The sequence below is a fragment of the Herpailurus yagouaroundi genome, unplaced genomic scaffold, assembly GCF_014898765.1.
Source record: "Herpailurus yagouaroundi ecotype Mexico unplaced genomic scaffold, PumYag 29, whole genome shotgun sequence".
Taxonomy (NCBI): domain Eukaryota; kingdom Metazoa; phylum Chordata; class Mammalia; order Carnivora; family Felidae; genus Herpailurus; species Herpailurus yagouaroundi.
The window spans coordinates 86,279,834-86,287,901 of NW_024412377.1; the positions used below are offsets into that span (position 1 = coordinate 86,279,834).

An 8,068-nucleotide genomic window follows, 5' to 3' on the forward strand; every position below is an offset into this window, starting at 1 on the left:
GAGTGGAACTCAGTGAACTTTAACATATGGTGCTCTCAGAATGGCTGTGTTGTCTTCCTGCACTTGGTTCCTGTAATGCCTGCTTCCAGCCTCTACCTCCAAGGCCTAGGAATGGCAAAGTCACCTGTCGGGAATCTGATCCAAGAAAACGTAAAAATTCTGACATTAGTGTTCCTTCAATGAAAGAGACCACCCAACTCACCAACCAAGGGCAAAGCCCCCTTCAATGTACTATACCCAGAGGTACTCAGAGCTTCCCATAGCTGTCCAATCTCCCCACTCTTAGAAAACCAAAGGTCATTTTGAGGAAAGCCTCTAAGTGCGAGACAAAGATGGAAAGGAGCAGACAGAAGCAACACTGAAGAGATGAATGGAGGGGAGGGAAGAAAATAGAAACACTATCTTTCATATCTATTACAAACAGACGAGAGAGTATAACTGTATCCACAGCATTAGAACCGCATGATTACCTATCATCTGTCTAAAAAGAATAACAAAAAAAGAGCTTCTAAAAGTTCAAATTGTGAGAGCAGAAACTTTTCGAAACAAATAATAAAAGGCTGAAAGATACTTAAGGAAATCTCTCTGAAAGTAGAGCAAGAAGACAATGAGAGGATCACAAGAGAGAAGATTCAGAAATCAGAGAACTAGAGGAACAGTCCAGGAAGCCCACTATCCAAGTAATTGAAGAAAGGGAGTTAAGAGGAAATGGATAGAAGAAAATAATCAAATAAGTAAATCAAGAACACTTTGCATTGAAAGATATGAGTTTGCACATTAAAAGGGACTACCAAGTGCCCAGGGCAAAGATTTCTAAACCAGTGTTTGGGGGGTGGGGGGAAGAAGGGTAATTTCAGGCCATATTTCTGGATAATATATTTATAGTGCTGCTTCTTGATTTTGCAGAAATGGGCATTATCTATTGACTTCCTAACAAGGTAGATGTGGATTCAGTATTGCTTTGCCATTACCCCTTCATATCTATCCCTCTTCCCATCCTCACATCTACCACATATAATTATATAGCAATTTTGGTTAAATCAATATTCATTGTTTACATTATTATGACAATATAAAAGCTAGTCACAGCTGAGCCATGTAGCATTTGATAATTTTTCTTTCCTGCATAACCTTTTATTTTCCTTAATCTTCGTTTCTTTACTGGCAAAAGTGGGAAGTTCATGGTTGGACCGATTTCTGATAGAGTCAAACATTATCATTAAAAATAATCCCCTCCTCTGATCTGCTCTGCTGGCTTCAGAGTTGCCTTCATTCTCAGGCAAGTACTCCCAGAAAGCAGGCTCTAAGCAGCTCCAAACTGACATATCAGCAGTTTAGAAACCTCAGCAGGTAAAGAATCTTTTTCTCAACAGCTCCAGTAAGAGAACCAATGTCTTGCTCAAGAGGATGTTGCTACTCTTTTTGCTCTCCTGACTCACCACTTTACCTAGGGGTGGAGTCAAGTTGTATTTGATTGTCATGACTGAGAATGGCAAAGAGGTTCCGCAAACAAAGAGGCTGAGAAAAACTGTAATGCATTTTATATTTGCATCTGTACTGTCGCACAGTTCAAACTCAAAAAGTCCTAGAATTTTACAGGCTAGAAAGGACAAGAATAAGTGATGCCTCTGGGTTGAGGAAACATTATATAAACCAAGTTTTCAAGTTTAAAATTGTCTAAGGGATAATAGCATTATGATTTTAGAGTTACTGATACTCAAAAAGCAGAAATTAATATATTAATCAAAAGTAAGACAAAATGAACTTATGGCATCTTTAAAATCACAAACATGTTTTTATATAGTTCAGCTGATCTTTTAAATGTTGGATTTAATATTATTTTTGATGAGTATTGTGACCTACGCGACCTGTTAAGTGAGGTAATGATTGACTATACAAAATTTAGTATTTAGGATACTTTACTGCTGTTTGAGACTTTAGCCATACAGTTTTGATTTTCTAAGGCAGCGAGGCTGTCTTCATTTCCCCCTCTTTTTTTTTGGTTTTATATATATATATATATATATAAAACCAAAAAAAAAAAATATATATATATATATATATATTTACCAAACTAAAAGTCCTTAGCTGTACGTCAAATATTTTGCATTATAATAAGGATCAAAAGTTTTTCTTGGAAAAAAAATACCAGCAGGATTTCAAAAGTAATGAACACGTGCTCACTTCAGCAGCACATATACTAAAACTGGAACAATTTAGAGAAGATTAGCATGGCCCCTATGCAAGGCTGACATGCAAATTCATGAAGTGTTCTATGTATAAATATATACAAATAAAACAAACAGCTTCATAGTTCAGAGATGCTCTTAGTAGTGCTCTCTACTGATCTTTAGTGTTACCATATTTATATTTCCTTTAGAATTCTTTTATTAATCACTCTGCAGTGTGGCTACATTTATATCTAAGCTTACAAGTAAAAATGTTCATTCTGTATTTCTTTATCAGGGTTAGGACTATGATGACCACTTTTAGTTTATGACAATACAACCCTACCGTTTGCAAATAGTGATAATGACAATAGCTAACATTAAGTTTCACAAAACCCCTACAAGTTAGACACTATTATTATTCCCAGTATACTAATGAGGAAACTGAAAAAGAAGATAGAAACTTTACTTAAGACAATACTAGTAAGTGGTAACAGCCCAACTGGTCTGAACCCAAAGCCTGCAAAAGGTAATAAACCATAAGACAGTATTGATGGAGTTGTGATAGCCAGCCTATTTCTAACAATACCTAAAAAAGAAAGACATCAACATATATTTTTTACGGTATTTGTAACAAGCCAAGAGGTCTATAATTTGACAGAAAAGGTCACGTTGTGGGGGGCACCTGGGTGGCTCAGTTGGTTGAGCATCCAACTTTGGCTCAGGTCATGATCTCACAGTTGGTGAGTTTGACACCCTCTAACAGCTCAGACCCTGAAGCCTGCTTCAGATTCTATTTCTCCCTCTCTTTTGGCCCATCCCCTGCTCACATTCTCTCTCTCTCTCTCTTAAAGATAAACATTAAAAAAAAATTGTTTTTTAAGGAAAAGCTCATGTAGCTGTTTATAAGTGGAATGGACTACTCATTGAGACCACCTGCTTAGTATTTTAAGTATAAAAATGGTAAAATAAGTTGGTAGGGATCAGAGCCCACCATGGAGAACACTTTTTATCATTCTAGAGAAAGAGAATGATCTTTTAGCATGCTGTCACTCATTCTCTTCTGCCATACTACTTTTCCACCCAGACTTTTAAATTTTTTTCTTAAAATATTTTATAATATACATTAAGTATGCAAAAAGGTACATAGACTAGCAGAACATACATGTACCCATCATTCAACTCCATCAAGTTCTAACATTTTGTTTGCTACTGTTTTACAAGCAAATTTGCAGTTTTGCTTGCTGATCTTTTGGATTTTTTTTAATGATGTGATATATTAGAGTTTAAACAGCATATAGAACATACCTATGTGGCTTAAAGAATAATAAAATGAATACTCATACACCCTCCAGCAAATCTGAAAAATAAAGCATCACTCCTACCTCAACACCCTCTCTGTTGGTCTAATGTTGATAGTTTGAATACAGAGCTCGAAGTTGGAAATAATTTTACTCAGACTTCTGAAGGCCCTGTGCTGACTTTACCCTCTTTTGAAGCTCTTTGCTCCCAGTGTTTTGAAATTTCACAATGATGCATCTTGTGGTAGGTTTATTTTTATCCACGTTATCAAGCACTCTGAACCCTTTCAATCTGGAAATTCCTGAACTTTCCTGCTCTATGAAATATTATTGGGTTATATTTTTTGATGTTTATCTATATTCCCTACTCTTACTTGAAATTTGGATGTGATGAGCTTGTGTCTTAACTTTATTTTATTTTCTCTTATTTTTTATCTCTTTGCCTTTTTGCTCTACTTTCTCAAAGATTTTCTTAATTCTACATGTAGGCCTTTCTAATTTCTATGTGTTTACAATTTTCAGTGGCTCCTGTGAGATAACAGACAATATATACATTGGTCTCTCCCCCTGGTTCCGGATACAGAACTGCTAAAACCCTTGTAATTTCCTAATTGATAAGAGTAGTAGGAGCATCTTTTTTTCTAATGACGTGACTCTAGGTGGGCTCCTGGATGGGGTTTGGTCACCAGAAATACCAAGCAATGATTAGAAGCTTGGAATTTTCATTGCTTCTCGGCCTTTTAGCTCAGATCAAGTGTAGAAACTTGGAATTTTCAGCCCCACTCCCACTTTTCTAGAGGGGAGGGAGGATGGAAACGGAGGTAATAATTGATCATGTCTACATGAGGAAGCCTCCATAAAATCCCAATAATATGGAGATTCAGAAAACTTCCAGGACAGTGAGTACATCCACACCAGGAGGGTGATAAACCCCACAGTTTCAAGGGACAGAAGCTCCTGCTCTGAGAACCCTCCCAGACCTCATCCTATGTCTCTCTTCATCTGGTTCTTTATCTGTATCCTTTATTAGATCCTTTAATAAACTGCTAAACGTAAGTAAGTGTTTCCCTGAGTTCTGTGAGCAGCTCTAGCAAATTAATCAAACCTGAGGAGGGGGTCATGGGAACCTCCAATTTGTAGCCAAATCTGACAGAAGTTGTGGGTAACTTGGGGACCCACTACCTGTGGTGGGCATCTGAAGTGGGTGGGTGGGGGGGGGGGTGTATCAGATCCTTAACCTGTTGGATCTGATACTCTCTCCGGGTAGATAGTGTCAGAACTGAGTTAAATTGCAGGACCCCCAGCTGGTGTCATGGTGAATTGGTCAGTTTGGGGGGAAATCTGCATACATCTAGTGACTTAGAAGTGTCAGAAGTGACAGAGACAAGTGTTCTATGTGAGTAGTAAAGGAGAAAGGCTCAGAAGAGAAAAACTGGGTTGTTTTTCTTACACAGCTTTTTCCTATCCTTTTAATAAAGCATCTTATTTTTTTATGGCTGCACTATCTTATTTATGTCTCTGGACATATAAAATAACTTAAAAGTGTGTTTTTCTTCTCTTTGCATGGCTGTTTCTTTGAAAATGCTTTTTTCTGATGACTGCCTGGATAGCTCAGTAGGTTAAGCATCTGACTTCACCTCAGGTCATGATCTCAGGGTTCGTGTGTTCAAGCCCCGCATCAGACTCTGCACTGACAATGTAGAGCCTGCTTGGGATTCTCTCTCTGCCCTCTCTCTCTGCCCCTCCTTGACTTGCACTTTCTCTCTCAAATAAACTTAAAAAAGTAAAATTATTTTTTTCTGTTTCTTTGTTTTCAGATCTCTTTCTGATATTCCTCAGTATCTCGTAGTGATCCCTGGCTGTGAGCTCTCATTTAAGAGTGGAGCATTAAAAAGATGTTTGGAGGGGCGCCTGGGTGGCTCAGTCGGCTAAGCGTTAGACTCCAGCTCAGGTCATGATCTCACAGTTCGTGAGTTTGAGCCCCGCATCAGGCTGTGTGCTGACGGCTCAGAGCCTGGAGCCTGCTTCAGATTCTGTGTGTGTCTCTCTCTCTGCCTCTCCCCCCACTCACACTCTGTCTCTCTCTCTGAAAAGTAAACATAAAAAAATTATTAAAAATAAAAAGATGTTTGGAGTTCCATATCCATGCATGGGGCCTGTTGACCACAAGCTTATTTCAAGGTGTTCTGGTTAAACCATTTCATTGGGAAACCCCTGACATCTGTGCATATGGATGCCTTTGGGAGAGCAGGAAAATTCCCCAGGAGACATTCTTCCTTTCTCCTTCATTGCCAGTAAAACCTAACTGCTAATGTTTCAGAGCCAAGGGGTCTGGTGGAAGGATGGTGGTATTTCCACAGCCAGTATGTAAACATTTCATTTAATCAGTTTTCATTGTGGTGGCCACCTCTATCCTCAACTATGCGCTGAGCCCTCTAGTCAAGAAACACTGTGGTCTATCCTCTCTGGGGGATACAATTCCAGTGCTCTGCTGACGGAGAAGAGTGGCAATCCTGCTATATGGAATTACAAGGCTTTGGGTATCTAATTCGTCAACATTGAGTCAATCCTCCTTTATTAGGCCCAACTTTATTCCCACTTCCAAAATTATCAGACACTGCCATTGCTGAGCTGTTTGTGAATTTTGAGGTATATACTGGGTTGGTTTTTCTACCTTCTCTACTATTGTTTTAGAGTAGGAAGCTTCTTGAGTTCTGCTAAACCCATCTAGTTTCAGATTCCTGTTCAGACTTCCCATTCTTTTTGTTCTTGTTAATAAACTTTTATTTTTGTTCTTGGTGTTCTACAGTTTAACTATGACAGGTTTAGGTGTGGATTTCACTGATCTTGCTTAGAGTTCCTTATGTACCTGAATGTGAAGATTTCTGTCTTTTACAGTCCTAGAATACTTTCACTTACACTTGAATATATATTAAGATATTTATATACAAATAGAAACACAAATATCTTCTAATAGCAGTTTTAATGTATGTATCACTGTGCAGTGTTCTGGAAAATTTCTTTAATCATCTAGCCTACTAATTCACTCTTCAGCTTTGTCTATAAACTTTTTAAATTGTACGTAGAGCTTCTATTTTAATTATTATATCTTATTTCTAGGATTTCTATTTAGTTCTTTTTTCCTTAATTTTTTTTAATGCTTATTTATTTCTGAGAGAGAGAGAGTGACAGATTGTGAGCAGGGAAGGGGCAGAGAGAGAGAGACACAGAATGTGAAGCAGCTCCAGGCTCTGGGCTGTCAGCACAGAGCCCGACTCGGGGCTCGAACTCATAAACTGTGAGATCATGACCTGAGCCGAAGTTGGGACGCTTAACCGACTGAGCCACCTAGGCGTCCCTCTATTTAGTTCTTTAAAAGTAATTCTTTAAAAATTAAACATGCTTATTATCATATATTAAAACCTATAATTTCAGTATCTATGGCCTTTGATTTTGTTGTGGTGGTGATACTTTGTTTTCTTGTTTTTGTTTCTCCTACTCATAGTGGATTGTTTGTCCTGTGTTGAGGTTTTTTTCATTCTGTACATCTGTTCCTTGGAAATTTATTTGTGAGAAGTTTGGGACTTAGATTTAAAACATCTACATTGTCTTCTATCCATTCTTCCCAGGAACTCTGCCAACCCAGGACCACATTAATGTAAATTCTGTTCGGGCCTTTTGAGCCGTATACAGAGTATCAATTCTGACCCTAAACTCAGGTTGAGGGCTAGCTTGAGGTTAAATATTATCAAGACTTCCTACCCTCATTCAGAGTTAATGTCAAGGGTAGCAAGTGTCTTTACTACTTTCCCTTTTTCTTAGTTATCTCATTGAGAGATTTTTGTTGTTGTTGAGGGACGGTCTTAAGTAAGAATTTCTATACCAAATGCGTCCTCAAGTTTATCTTTGTTCACTTCTATTAAGCTGTTAAATCTGAAACTGTATCCCCTCTAGAATTAGATCATAGTCTGCCATGCACTTGCCCCGAGTTGCGGAAATTAGCCAACGCCTTGTTCTACATTCATGGCCCTCTTCCATATGTCACATTATCATGAATCAGATCACTTGCATTTTAAGGAAACCAGAAATGATCTCTAAACATAACAAGTTTTATCTCAAAAAGACACATAAAACACCTAAATACACACAAAGAAGTTACTTTGAAATTTCAATGTATGAATACTTGGTAAGCATAAAGGAGAGAAAGATGGAGCTGCCTGGTGGGAAAGGAGGCGTATGGCATGAGGTGAACGTACACAGGCAACCGTGAGAGTGTACCCAGCCTGGCTGTCCTCATTTACCCCTCAGCTGCATGCTGACGAAACACTCACTCCCTGTTTGGCAGCTGGAACATTTTTAGCAGCCGTGGAGTCCAGACATGCACACATTTAGCTCCTCAATGCTGCTCCTGATTGACAGTCCCTAAAATGGAAATCTCTGGAAATCTGGTCATTTAGAGTCTAATGTCTCATCAGAAAGAATTAAAAAGCCACGTGTATTGTTCCTTTTCCCAGCCAATATTATTCAATTGCATTCCTCTACCATACAGCCTTAAAATGACATGGTGCTAAGCATGGATTTTTCCACTGAATGAGGAAA

At 38.3% G+C, this 8,068-nt stretch overlaps 1 non-coding gene across 1 annotated transcript; it reads left to right on the top strand.

Annotated features, from left to right (window-relative positions):
- The first annotated feature begins 2,176 nt into the window (after positions 1–2,176).
- Positions 2,177–2,283, top strand: LOC121017252 (U6 spliceosomal RNA). Its single transcript, XR_005784691.1, has one exon. It is a non-coding gene; the product is annotated as a U6 spliceosomal RNA (small nuclear RNA).
- Positions 2,284–8,068: the final 5,785 nt, after the last annotated feature.